Below are 14,235 nucleotides of genomic sequence, written 5' to 3'. Positions count from 1 at the left end.
AATATTAGATCAAAATGCAATTTGTAGAGCTACCACATATATAATTTGGCATAATGATGATTCAATTTTTATATATTTATGTGTTGCTGAAGAGTTTCAGAAACCTGTATTCAAAGAATATCCATAGATCATCAAGTATACGTACATAGAATTGCTTTAATGCTTATATTTTTTTATAGAATTTTATTGATCTTTTCTTTCCTAATTGATTACAAATGCTATTAAAAAATACTATTACTCTAGTATTAATGTAAGCAAATAATGTTTATAGTGTATTGATATACAAGCTGATTGCGAAGCAGATAATATGCTAATTAATTTTTATATAAATTTTAAAGTAAAGTAAAAATATTATAGGATTCGATATTCTTAAATGGAATTTAGTTCTCTATTATGAAATATTAAATTAGTGGAAAATGAGTGTGTAATACTTTTTTAAGTATTCAAAGAACATTATATTGAATAATTGAAATTATCAAATAAAATGCACGGGCATGCATTTCGGAATTTCAAATTTATTTTTCAAATATCTTCAACTAGTGCAAAACTTTTAATTTTATAGTGCTGTTGCACCAATTACTTTTACAACTGAGCTAGTTAATGAATCAAAATGTTAAAAGAGGATTTTAATTAAAGGTATTTAATATAAAAGGAAGCATAATAATGTTTTCCTATAACATGAAAAATTTTAATCTTGAACATATTATTTATTTATTCTTACTTGTATGTGTATGTGTAAATTAATAAACACATACATATGTTTTTGCACGTCAGTACTAATTTAAATAAGCGAAAAAATGATTTGTTTTTGGTGTTTTTGGTCTATTGAATGGCATGTGGGAGATTTTGCAATAAAAATTCAACGAAAATTTAATTATCATTTCTATCTTCAATTAAATATTATATACGTTAATGATGAGAGTATAATAAAATTAATTAAATTATATAATCTTTTTTATTTTTGATTTCATTAACTTTAATTAATTAAATCGATTTTATTTTTCTCGCTAAGTCTAAGGTAAAAAAAATCTGAATTATTTTTATATGGAAATTTAAGAAATGATAAAAGAAATTTCTACTTTGATAGCAAAACGACGCGGAAAAATATGCAATAGGTAAAAGCACTAGTGGCCGAACCGTTAACACGTTTTCTAACTTTAACTTTATATTATTTTTTAAGTACGAGAGATAAAGCAAATATTTAAATAATTTCTAAAAGCGGTAAAAATTCTTAATAGCATTAAATGCAACAAAAAATTGTTGAAATTATGTTTATAAAAAATAATTAAGTTTTTTTCAAAAAGTATCACATTTTCTTGTATCCAAACACCAAAATTTAGTTACCGAACACTTTTATTCTAGTATCCCGACACACAAATTTCCTTGAAATATTACGTGCTTTTCTATTATAAAATTAACGAAGTAGGTTTTATTTTAATATAAGTTTTATTATCTAGATCTGTTAAACAAATTTATAATGAAAAAACTTTTTGCAAATGCAAATAGGTACAGGTCTTTTCCATGATATTTCACCGTATAATCCAAAAAAAATATGTAGTTCTAATAAAAATTGTTTAAAAATAAATGTAGTCTTAAAACTAATTATTATCACAGCAAAACTTGTAAATATTGTCTTTCTTATAGATGCCATTTCATATTCAACTGCAGCCGCCGATGTGCATTTAAGATGAAACCATCCATTATGGTTATAACAACTAATATTGTTTAACTCGTCATCCTCAATGTCAATCCAAATAGCCCTTCTATAACAATTTTGGCAGCGTTCCTTGTTTTTAGCAGGTTTTCGTTTTAATTTTAAAGAAACTTTTGGTTTTGCTTTTTTTTATTCTTTCTTTGCGTTTTTTAACTGCTTTAGCTTTTTTCTGCTTTTATTTTATGTCATTAATTTCCTGTTATGCTTCAGGTGAATTTGCGGTAGGTGACCAGCCCTCACCCTCTTTTTTGACAATGTTTTTGCCTCTAAGCTAGTTTCATTACCATTTAGTTTTGAAGGGTTGTTTATATCATTTTTATTCTTGGTTTATACTTTTTAAGAAGCCTTTCAAATTGTTAAACCATTTTATTATGTTCTTCTCAGTGACTACTACCTTTGGTTTCAGCTTCTCTGATTGTTAATATCCATGATTTTCCTGGGCGATCATTTTTAATAGGTGTTTTTCTTTCACTGCCTTGAATTAGTTTTTGTACAGTATTTAGGAGGTCGTCTGTTTTTAAAAGCTTCCTTGTCAGGTGTTGAATATGGATTTGGACCAATTTTGGTTTTTCTCTAATTAACCTTTTACCCTTTAATCGATCGAGTATGGTTGTTGGCCGTAATCCATATTTGGCAGCTGCTTTCCCAATATTTAAGTTGTTATTACGGATGAAAGCTTTAGCTAAAATATCTGCGTCCATTATTAAAAAAAAAAAAACAAGAGGGTATAGAAATTTTTGTTGATAAATCAAATTAATTATGCAAAAAAATTATTTATCATAAATTAAAATGATAATTATTTTGTTCTCCATAGTTTAACAATTTTATATTTATTATAGATAATATCGAAAATTTGATATATTATCTGTCAAAATTTTTTATTTATCATACTTATGATTATTAACATAAAACTTTATTGGCGAACATAAAAAAAAATTAAATATAGCCCTGCCTTTAAAAACAAATAATTTGCGATAATTTCAGTTTGTAGAAATTAACTTTGATTACTCATTGAAATATTATACGAAATTCTAATACTAAGTCAAATTTATGTAACAATTCTTTATTCTATACGTATGTGTATATGTATGTACATATATTATTTAAATTTGATTATGTATGTATATAAAAAACAATATAATTAGTAAAAATTTGACAACATAGTTATTAAATAATTCTTTCAAGCATGCGGTGTTAATGATCTTAAAAAAAATATGTGAAATATGAGCTTTATGTATGTATAAAAATATGTAGAATGTAAAAGTTGAACCAGTCTATTATTGGATGTCTTTATATATTAAGTAATTATAGTTTTATAGTAAGTTCGCCCAAAATTGAGCCCTTTTTATGTAGGAACCAGTAATAAATAAATAATAATTTTAAGAAATTAATCAAAAAGGTCTTTATCTTTATTAGGTCGCCTATAAATCAAACATGCAACGAATATAACACGACAAGCTTACATATTTATTTTCAAGCAGACTTGAATCTATTAACTCAGAACATAAATAACTTTACAGAGTGTCAGAAACTAAATTCAGTCCACTCAAACTCCGAATCCAGCAATTGAAAATTCTTGAAACTCTAAATCTGGTCAAATGATTTCATATAGATCTGAGAAAAGATGTTGTTCTCATTTGTTTGTCAACATAATATCGTAATTGAGTTTGATATCTTTTTTGGAAGAATTTCGTTTTCACGTACAAAATTAATTTATTTAGAAAAATTCAATCTATTATTTGTAACAACAAGTTTAGAAAAATACATCATTTTTGTTAAAAATAATTTTGTTGCTGTTTGTATGCATAAACAAGTATTACAAGTATTACAAATGGAATTACGATTTGCCGACACTGCTTAATTATTAAATGAAATAAATAAAGTTGGGTTAAACCAATGATTTGTAAAACAACACTTTTCCCTTAAACAACATAAAGTACTGCTTATAAAAATAGTCTCTTACATTTACTTTCATTCATGAACAAAATTATTTCAAATGATTGCATACATTTAGGATGGGCAAAACAAGAAAATTGAAAGGAGCGCCAGGTAAAATGGCGCTAATTGCGTGAGTTAATATACCGAAAATTCAAATTTTATTAATTTCGTGGAGCAATTACTTGAGAGGGAGATTACTTGACTTGTAAGTTGAAATAAATTTTATAAGCTTCTAAAATTTTACACTTGTATATTTTACAATTTAGGCTTTAAAAGAAAAGCACTGCTAACAATTTGCTCAACAATGTTATTAATTAACGTTACAATGTTATTACTTTCATTACAATAAATAGTCAAAATATGGCATGTTTCGAACTTTAAGTTTCTAGTAAAAATCTATTAATATGTTAAAATTCAACTGCCTATCTTAAATAGTGAAGAAGTATTGTAAACCGGTCCACGGACAGATGGACTGGCGACAAAGAGAAATTAATAAGCATTTTTTTTCAAAATTTTTTTTGGAAATGTGCTAAAAATAAAACAAAGCAAAAACATTTTATCTCTATAATTTTACAAAAAAAAACTGTTGAAAAACTGTTAAAAAAAATCATTTTAAAACTCCAACCATGCGAAACTGTTATACTAAATATCATACGATTATAAACTGAATTTAAAAGTATACTTTAAACTTTTAAGTTATAAAATATAATCTAAACACTTCAGTACTTCATTAATCATCGCCACTATATTCGCTATAATATTACATGCGAATTACAAAAGGGTTTAAAGAAAAAAAAAACTTTCCTTTTTTCTTTTCTTGTTGCTAATTGTTATAAAACTTTTATTTTATTTGTTTTTCTAACCTTCGAAACTATCCATAAAACTACGTCAATGTGAGTTAGCAAATTATACATACAAATTGTCATAGCAGTGTTGTACATTTTTTGTGTTGTAATTGTAAAGCTCGTGAATCTTATTTGTTTTTATTTTAATCGAAAATATTAACCCAGTTACCTTGCAAATCATTTTGCAAATAGTCAAGTTCATGATAAATTTTATAAAAACATTCAAAGTGAGACCGGAAAAAAATTTTATTTTTTAAAATTAAATTTTGTTATAATAAGTGTTGTCGAGTAAGTAATTATTTATTAAAAGTTTTTAAATTTAAATTAATAAAGAATTGATTTGCTTTTGTGATTTAAAATTAATTTTACAAAATAGTGAATAGAACCCCTGTACTGGTGTCAAAAAGAATATTCATAAGTACTGCAAGAATTTATTTTGTTTTTATTACCAATTTTATTTGTTATACAAGGAATGATTATAATGTTGTATTATATGAGTAAAATGTGAATGATTAAGTGAGTGAAATTGAGCCAATGAACTTTTTACTCAAAATTTTAATTAAAATTTTGAATTTAATGTTAGTGAACTTGGCTGACAGTGAGGAACGCGAATTGAGTTTTTAAGTAAAAAATAATTAATCATTCTTATTTTTTTAAAGTAAATTTTAAAAAATTTTTCAAATAAATTTTTAGTTTTATTTTGTGTATTGGCGTCATTAAATGCTCATTTACTCTTTGTAACTAAAAGAACTTACGTGTTTCTTCTTAAAGTATTAAAAATTTTTGGTTAGGTATATTTTCTTCTTAATTATATTTTGTGAAATTTTTATAAAATCGCGCATTGAAATTGTTGTATAACAGTATTATTACAAAAATTTGAATTAAAAAACCTTAAAATATTTAACAATAATTTTCTAGAATCCCGAATTTTTTTTTGTGTTAGTTTATGAGCATAACGGCCATATTGTGTGTGCTTAACGGCCATTATTGTTTTGTGCCTTAAAGATAATATGGTCAAAGTTAGAATATTAAAATATAAGTACATACATGCTCGTCTGCTGTAACGCTGCAATTTAACTCAAGTTTTACACATTTGGAAAAAAACTTTAATTTTAAAGTGCTGGACTTAATATATTTTTCTCGCTATATTTATTTTATATTTTATTGTACGCAACAATTTTTCAAGCAGGAGAAATGGTGTTTTTGCATATTAAAGAGAAATGTTTTAAATTCAAATTTCTGTATGAATGACCAAGAAATCGTATATTTTGAATTATGTCACTGTTGCAGCAAATGAGTGATATACATATTTTAAGAACACCTTCGACCTTAAGTAATTAGGCTTTACACAGTTTATATTACTTTTTCTTTTAACTTTCATTAAATCAATATAAAAAAAAAATATATAAAAATATAAAAACAAAAAAGTTTTCTTAATTTTTTTTTTGTGACCCTCTATACTTAGTATTTATTTCTGACATTTTAACTAATTTCTGAAATTTCGATGGTGAAAGTAGAATAAAGTGGTTTTTAATAATAAATAAACTTTTTAATATTGTATACATAAAAAATAAATAAGTAATAAAATAAGTTTTTTTTTTGCGGTCACGTCATTTTTAGTGGAAAACTTACAAGCATGTAGGTACGTTAATTGTATATTGTAGTTACACTGTCTTACGTGCGCCTACATTCTTATATATGTATGTATGTATAAGTATATATTTTTCCCAAATGGGAATTAATTTGGAATATAGATAAATTTTTCAGTAATATTGATTATTTAATTCGTGTTTATTCTTGGAAGTATGTCAGCAGATTCTATAATAGGAAATTAAAAGCTTATGGTTTCAGTTAGGTCTCTATATTTTTATCCCTTTATAAAAGGGACTTTAAACATTACGAGTACTTTAACTAAAAGAACAGTTGTATACCGTTTAGTTTCAATAAGTATATTAAAATTAACTTAAAAAATACAAAGGTCAAAAGGTCTTAAGGTGCAGTCTTATTGTCTTAATAAATTTGTATTTGCATAAAATGTAATAAATGTTGTGTATTATAGATCTAACACAAGAGATCTTTTACGTATAGCATTCAAACTTTTACTATATTTAATTTAGAATAAAGAAATATTGCAAATTTTTCGACCATTTACATTATAAGATGTTGAAGTTTAAATTGTAACTTATACATACCTACATAATATGTAGTTATGTATGTATACGATTAAATTTACATAATTTCCTATGGTATAATTTTCTATATGTGATGTAAGAAGTAGATTATAACGGTCAAACAAAATTAAATTTTGCCACTAAGTCAGTCAAGTTTATGTTAAAGGCCTCATTTTGGATTTCGTTTTTTTACTCATTAAGTGAAAAGAAAGTAAGTGAGTGAGTATACTACATTTTCTCTAAATGTAATTTTGTAATTGATTTTTTCTCATTTTTTCGAAAAATTCAGCCAGTTGTTCAGAAATTCGGAGAAAATAGTTTTATAACACGTTTGCAGATTCTTCTAAGTTTGTTTATTTGTGACTCGACTTTCTATTATTCATTATAAGATCCGTTTGACATATTCTACACAATGAAGTTCAATCTTTATGTTTTTTTTTTCAAATTAGTAGGGTATGTATATTAAAAATATACATACTAGAATATTTAAATATGCACTTAATCATATAGTAATGGAGATTTAATGGCCTTTTCTATTAAAAGAGAATAGTCATGGTTAAGCGTGTAAGATTATTATTATATTACTTTTTGAGTTTAAAAAAAAATCAATGGCCGAATTTATTATAAATTATAAAAAATATTTAATATTTATATTATAAATATACATACATGTTTGTGATATTAATATGGCACAAATATGTGCTACTCATATGAATAATTGAGTCACACAAAAAATTACAAATATTTTGACATATTATACATAGTTAAATACTTTCATAATAGTGACATATTATATATAGTGATGCACATTTAAGAAAATACTATGTACCGGCTGCACGGTGTTCTGAAAAATTAATTTAATTAAAACTCCAATTTCTCTCTTAAAGTTTACCAAATATTTCATTCAATTGTTAGTTCTGTCATTTATTATATTCCGAGTTCATATGATTGTGAATTTACTGTATACATGCCATACATAATATTTGTACTTTAACAAACACAAAGCCTTTTAACAATATTTATTAATTTATTATGTATTTTAAATATTTATTTAATTCAGTCTGTTAAAATTGTTATTCAAATTCAAATTACTTTAATGTTATTTTCAGAATTAATTCAGAAGAATAACAAGACAATTTTCTGAATGCATAAATTATTACACCATTAACCATTATATACATTTAACCATTTGTATTATATATTTGTTTGTAATTATATATACATAATATGTATGTAATATTGATGGTGTAATTATATAAAGGTAATGGCATACATTATGTACATTTCTCCATTTTATATTATTAGAAAATATATTCTTGGAAACAAAGTAATTGCAACATTACTTGTATTATTTGTTATATAAATAATTAATGAATGTGTCCTCACGAAAGACAACAGTAGTGCTTAGAAAGTAACTATTATTACTTCAATACCCATGTATTATATGTAGACTCACATATACGAGTAATATGTAGAATCGCATTATTTTGATATAGAAATTTTGTATATATGTATGTGCACATATTAATTTCAAACTATATTTAATATTGTACTATTAGGCGACTTCTTTATTGTCAGTTTGTTACCTAGGGACTTATACGTCTATATTGTATTTTGATTTATGTATTTTTCTATGCATTATGGCTGCCCTATAATGCATATTAAAATCTGTCCTAATATTGATTTTCATTAATAATACTTATGTATATGTATTAAATGTATATACAGTAAAACCTGTGAAAGGCGGAACATTTGAGAGGCGAAAACTTGTCATTACCGAGAAAATCAGCAAGTGAAAGTTCCTTCTAAAATATTTCATATTGAAAAGACGTAAAAATTGTCAAACGCGAAATCTGAAAAAAATTTCTAAAATATTCAAAACAAATTCAACATTTCTGAACACTTTGAGCTTGACTATGCTCTAGTTGATTTTGTTTTTTTGGTTTAAGATGCTGTAGTTTCATTTGATAAATATGAAAAAACCTAATTTGTCAGATTATTTTGAAATTGAAAAGAAATTGTCATTGTTCTCCTGACTTATTAACTGACGGAGAAAGTTATAAATACTGTGGAGGTCGAAAAATTAATTTTTTTACTTTTGATTTATCAAAATCTGTTTATCCCACAAAAACTGTCGAAGCCAGAAAGAAATTTCAATTCCTTGCTGTTCCGCCTCTGAAAGATTCTACATTAAATGGTTATAATTAAAATGGTAATTTTCTAAAAAAAATTAATATTCATTCGGTTTTGGTGTTGTTATAATTTGTTATATTTTTCCTATTAAAGTTATTTAATTATACAAAATAAATTAATGTTGCACATTAGAAAAAATTCAATCAATAATTTTATATACAATAGAAAAATATATATATGCTGCATGCCACAAGTTTGTTTTAAGAGATTATTTTTAAAGAATGTTAAGAAATTAAATTTTGTAAAAGGATTTGTAACTTGAGTGTATAATAATTATCTATAGATAATATATAATGTACTATATACCAGGTTGTCAGAGTTTCAATATAGTACCAATAAAGTCTACATGTATAACACATACATATAGGTCTTATACGAACTTAATGTAAAGCATTACTACTTATTAAGTTTGTGTTACGATATGACTTGGTGCTTGATTTTAAAAATCTTCTATTTATATAACAAAAAAAAAGGGAGTGTAATTTTTTATTTTGTTAAGGAATATTTAGCCTAAAGAAAAGGGCTTCGAAATAGAGTTCTTTATAGGATTGTGTCGAAGAAAAGTTAATCAATCAGTTGTTTGGTATACATTGATCTTTGGAAGCGGTTAATAAAACTTTAAAAAATATAGTGATTTTAATGGTTTTATTTAATCTGGTAATCATTTATCAAAAGCTGCTCATCAAGAACTCATATTTCGTCAGATTCCTAATATTATCTTCGAGAGTTGCAGTATTAAAACATCTATAAAAGTAAAAGATAGTTCATTGTTGCGCCTGTTATACGAGTATATCGTAAAAATTTATTCAACTTATTGATTTCACATTCTTCAACAATAACATAAAAAATATGAAGGTGACTAAAAACTAATACAACCTGTTTTTGTATCTACCTTGGATTTATTCGTGGCAAATATTCCAAAAAAAAAAATTTGAAATATTTCAAAAGCAACTCTTGAACAACAACAACAAAATTGGAACGTTGTTGAAACTTTAAATTTCCACTTTGTCTTATACGATTGCCAAGAATTATTTTTATTTATTTTTTATTTTATGTTTTCATTTTACTTTAATGCTCATATATAGAATCCCTAATACTTTACTTGCTTAAAATATAATAAAATAATAATATTCTTATAATTTTTGTAATGTTTACTTTGAGTAAAAAGCAAGTCACTGTTATATCCTTAGGATTTCTCTACAAATTTTTGCCTTCATATTTTTTTTTGGTATTATTTTTCGAGACAAAATGGAATGGCAAAAAGAAAAATATTTTTATATTATTTTAACTAAAATATAACAAATAAAAAAAAAACGATAATATATTTGAGTGTTTTGTGCTACACAAAGGAAAAAAAAATCATTTTTCCTCTACAGAGAGTAATAAAATTGCTGAGAACTTTGCCAGAATTCTCTATAATAAATTATTGAAATATTATGGATAATTTCAAACACCTGTAAAAAAGAGATTTATTATTACAGATCGATTATATTAGGAAAAATATATTTTGGCACACGAAAGATTATTCTTGTACAATAACGTTTTATAACAAAGAATGGGGGTTAATATTAATGAAAAGGTTATTTTATTTCAACGGAGAGACGTACCTACAACACTTATATGTGCACTATGTCAATCTCGTTTTCTATTAAGTTTCTAGCTATAAGAGTAATCACAGTTGAAAATATATGAAATTTAATGATGTTCTATCCGAGCAGCTCGATTTTCGTCAAAATGTTAGTTAACCCCTTTGTCCATTTACCTTTTTTGGTTAAAATTTAAAAAATCATTCACAATAGCAGTCAACTATACAGCCGTCCGTGTGTTGCAAAATTTAGAACTTCTTATTTTTTCAAGCGAATTAGCCTGCTTTTGTGATTAATTTAAGTTATACTTTTACATTCTTGCAGAATTTCCTATATTATCAAAACGAAAATCTGATACCACCTTGATTTCTAGATAATTGATAATAAGTAGTGAACATTATTTAAATAAGCGTCCTAATGAAGTTGTTTTGCATATACTTCAATTAAATTTGGCTATTGTTAACAGATTTCATTGTATTGCATTGTATTATAGGTCATACAAACAAAATTTCGGAACTCATGCTATTCGTGGTTTTATACACTTTAGTGCTTTGACTGTAATCCGAAAACAATAGAATTTTTATCGTAATTCTAGATTAGTAGTCTTAAGAATTCTCTTATATCACAGTTTGATTTTTCCATTATATTTCATATTTATGTACATATATGCAAAGTAAATACATAAAGTTCATATTCTTTTAAAAGGATTTTGGTATACCATTTGGTATTTATGTTATGTATATATAAGTATGCATATAATTTACATTACACTTAACCACAATATAATACGATTTATTCATGCTTATTTAATCACAAAATCAGATCTAAAAATATAAAAATATTAAAATGATACGTAAAATTCAATAAGTTTGAAGTATGTACAACATTAATTCGACCCATTAGTGTACAAAATATATAATATATGTACATCGTAATATACGTATATCATATAAGTACTTAAGTATGTGTAAAGCTTGTTAATTAAAATTTAATGAAGAAGTCCTGTTTATAATATCGTTACAATATTTGGGAATGGATGGTGTATTTTTATAGTATAACCTTGAAAAGCTTTTAATAATATACTTTTTTCTACCACATATGTACCACATATATACCACATAATGTATATATACAATGTACATACGAGTATGTATATAAGCAAAATATTATGAATAAATATAGTTTTTTTCATGAAAAATTTTGAAATTTATGAGATAATTAAAATTTACTTAACTAATTTATATTTTAAGTGACATACCAGTTATAGGCACATGATTAATTTGCATAACTATAGGTATACATAATGTATGTATGCAATGAAATTTCTATAAAAAAATTATCAGGATATAAAATTGAGAAAAATACGAGTATATCAAAAACAGCGACATGATTATGTACGTGAGTATTTACGTGGGTATATACGTATTAATAAGAAGCATTACTAAATCATAGGTTCGAATAACTATGTGTGATGTCAGCTGTGTGATAAAAAAATCATTCAACAACAAAATTGTATAAAGAATAATTTTTCAATGACCTTGAATAGTGAAATATCACGTATAAGATTTTTTGAAATTTTATTCACGTCTATCGGTAAATATTGTCAGATATCTGAACCTATGTACCGCTTGAATAGTACCGTTTTGTTTTAAACCTACAAAGAACTCGAAAAAGTTGTAAAAGAGCACATTTCCCTTCACAAAATTTTTTATAATAACAAATATTTTATTTGTTTTCCTACGTTATATTTCTTATAATCATATATTTTATCTAATTTGCATACATTTAGGAGGTGAACAAATAAATATTAAAGAATTGAAATTTTGCTTTTTTTGATAGTTAAAAAAAAATATTTAACCGAAAGAAAGCATTTATTAGTTTCTAAAAACAAGTTCTGAAATTTTTAGACTTCAGTTTCGTTTGAAAGATGGCCAGAATTGAGGAGTTATAGTGACGTTTGCCTGTACATGTATTTTAATGGAAGAACAAAGATATTATTTTCATATCACAATAAAAAATAAAATTTCTAAGGCCTAGAGGAGGTAACAGTAATATTTTGCTGCATGAATAAGTTTCTTACAAAACCGATTTTGTGGGTGAAATTTCAGCATTCTAACACAAAGGGCGCGCGCAAAACTCTTGTAACATGACATACAAACTGACGAACTGATAGACGACACGTAATAAGCATATTTTTAATGAAAAAAAAACCAAAAAAAAGAAATTTTGAGTTTTGTATACTAGGAATTCATTATTTTTTGACATAAAAACTGCTGGCATAAAACGTTCTTTGCATTTAAAAGTATGTACAATAAAAAATACTGAAAATTGTTTTAGCGAATTTTCTAAAATTTTCCGAAAAGAATAAAGCCTATATATTTCAAATAAACTCGTACAGCAATAAAAACTAGAAACTTTAAAAATTTAAAAACCATTTAAAATAAATATTTTGCTGTTTCTTTTAAATCGAACCAATTATTACTATCGAAATACAATTTTATTTTACAAATTCGGTACTTAATTTATTTTCCTCCTATTTCCTCAAGGGAATAATTCGAAAAATCTACCATAATTATCACTAAAAATTATTCTGATGGTGGTCATTATTTTTTACAATGTAATTTTCGTTTTTGCCATTAAATTATGTTAACAAATTGATTAAGGTTGTAATAAGCATAAATTATTAAAATTATTACCCAAGTAGTAAACATTCGGAATATGTAAAAAAAAACCAAAAATTGACATTGGGGGTTAATTTAAAAATAAATAAAAATGACGCAAATCAGGTTTGAGTCTTCAATATGTATACATACACGTGTACTCCACATAAATAAATTAACAAATGAAAAAGTAGAAAAAATTTCTAATAAATGAGAAAACTTTTATGTTGCTTTTATATATCAATTTTAAATCTTTAAAAACATTTTCATTATAGGAGTCGTTTTTGTTACCCATACTGTGTCAAAAGAGTGAGGAGAGAAATGAGTATACATTTAGGTACAGCACAGGTATCGCATGTACTCATATTTCTTACGTTTTTTTTTTTTTGTTATTTTCCATTTTAAAAATTAATCACATTCTTGTGAACAGTTTTTTGGTCTTGCTTTATAGTCACAAAATTTTATACAAGTATTAGATATCAACAATAAAAATGAACAAAAAAAAACAAGAAAATTATTTTTACAAATTATATGTACATTTCTCTTTCTGTACAAGAGAATAAAAAAGCGTATAATTTTTTTTTTTGTTGAGAAAATCGTTGATCCTAATTTATAGCAAAATTTCTATCATTTTGAGGAATCCTATTATTCTTTTTGACAAGACTAAACAAAATATACGACATAATACAGGAAGATATGAACGGTTATCTATTATTTATTTTCATATGTATGTAATGTGATATTATAAAAGTACAATACAGGAGTGGATGAACTATAGTGCCTGAAATTAGGGAATGGTTCTAAAACTTGGCATATCGCAATTTGAATAAAATTTAAATAAAATTTTGCAAAAAGTAAAAATTCTTCTATAAATTATTTATTAAGGTTTTGCGGCGATCGAATAAAATTAAATCTTAAACACCAAATTGTATTACTTTTACTTTTTTCACTTGGCTTGTGTCTGATCGTTTTTTTCGTACATTTTTTCAACAATTAAATCCGAATATTGTAAACTATGTAACAATTCGTTGTGTAATTATTTTATAGAATATTTTCGAAATGTATTAAAAATAAATTTCATTAACATGATTTCCAGGACAAGTTCCCTTAATACCGAATAATTTTATA

The 14,235-nt window shown here is 24.9% G+C and overlaps 1 protein-coding gene across 2 annotated transcripts in view; it reads left to right on the top strand.

The window, feature by feature from the left end:
* The window catches only part of LOC129611686 (uridine phosphorylase 1-like), a 65,117-nt gene that overhangs the window by 963 nt on the left and 49,919 nt on the right, over positions 1–14,235 (top strand). Inside the window, exon 1 of one of the 2 annotated variants that reach the window (XM_055524954.1) lies at positions 4,771–4,785. The exons of the other annotated variant lie outside the window; for it this stretch is intronic. The gene's annotated coding sequence lies outside the window, so the exon portion shown is untranslated. Of the gene's footprint in view, positions 1–4,770; positions 4,786–14,235 lie in introns of those variants that run through there. 2 annotated transcript variants of the gene reach the window in all.

This window comes from Condylostylus longicornis, unplaced genomic scaffold (assembly GCF_029603195.1).
Source record: "Condylostylus longicornis isolate FDR11 unplaced genomic scaffold, ASM2960319v2 ptg000055l, whole genome shotgun sequence".
Classification (NCBI taxonomy): Eukaryota; Metazoa; Arthropoda; class Insecta; order Diptera; family Dolichopodidae; genus Condylostylus; species Condylostylus longicornis.
The sequence above is the reverse complement of the archived record's forward strand: the minus strand, read 5'-3'. Positions and strand labels throughout refer to the sequence as shown.